Genomic DNA, 1050 nt, shown 5'->3' on the forward strand with positions numbered 1-1050 from the left:
AGCTGTTTCTTTATTTCAGAAGTCATTGATTCATTGCTTTCAGCTGTGTGATTCCCAATTTGTTCTGTGTTAGTGTCCTCTGCACTTGTTATGGGTGGGCTTGGATTCTGAGATTGCATTTTGCTCCTTCTCTTTTCATTTTGTGTAGCACTGTCTTCTGACCTTTGTTGTAGATCTTTGTTGCAGTTATAGCCTTAGCACCTACTGAAGTTCAGGTGTACGTCTTCAAAGTTTGTATTTATTCAGATGTGCCTGGCTTGGGTCTGGCAGCTGTACTCAGTTCCTTCTTGTTGCTGCCCTTGAGGGTGAACCTGTTGTGCCCCTCTGGCAAGATGTTCTGCTCCTGGAGTAGCTGGGTGGTTCTGTCCCCTATACTCCCTGCAGGGATTGCAGCTGAAGGGTTTCACCCCAGGCCTGTATGCCAGGCCTGAGCTGAGTCTGGAGGGGACAAGGTGGAGTAGGGTAAAGAGGCAGCTCTCCCACACACTCACCAGGTTTGGACTAGGACTGGATCTAAGGGTTCCCAGAATGCGACAGAAATTCCTACTCGGTAGGTGGAGTGTGTGGGGGTACTAGGAGTGATGGGGGGCATCCCAAGAAGTTGAAAGAGGGTGTCACCCACACTGTGCCTGGGCTGGGACCAGTAGGTCTTGCCATTGTAGGGTAGCTGGAAGCTCTCCCACGCACTCACAGGGCCTGGGCTAGGACTGGGTCTGGAGGTTACTGGAAATTACTACTTGGCTGGCAGGGTAGGGGACGTGCTGCGGAATGGTGTGGGCCGTCCCAAGGGGGTGGAAGTGTGTCTCACCCATGCTGCACCTGGGCTGCAACCAGTAGGTCCCACCGGCGCAGGGTAGCCGGAAGCTCTCACACTCATCGGGCCTGGGCTAGGACTGGGTCATCATTTTTACTTTTTCACAGAAGTTAATACCACTGTAGACATTTGTAAATTGAATTTAAATAAGATTGGAATTATGGAAACACCTCAAGCACTCTTTCTTCCCCACCATTTCCAGTGCAGACTGACAGGGATGGCTTTGGAGGCAGCTC

This window comes from Octodon degus, unplaced genomic scaffold (assembly GCF_000260255.1).
Source record: "Octodon degus isolate 3935 unplaced genomic scaffold, OctDeg1.0 scaffold00111, whole genome shotgun sequence".
Lineage (NCBI taxonomy): Eukaryota > Metazoa > Chordata > Mammalia > Rodentia > Octodontidae > Octodon > Octodon degus.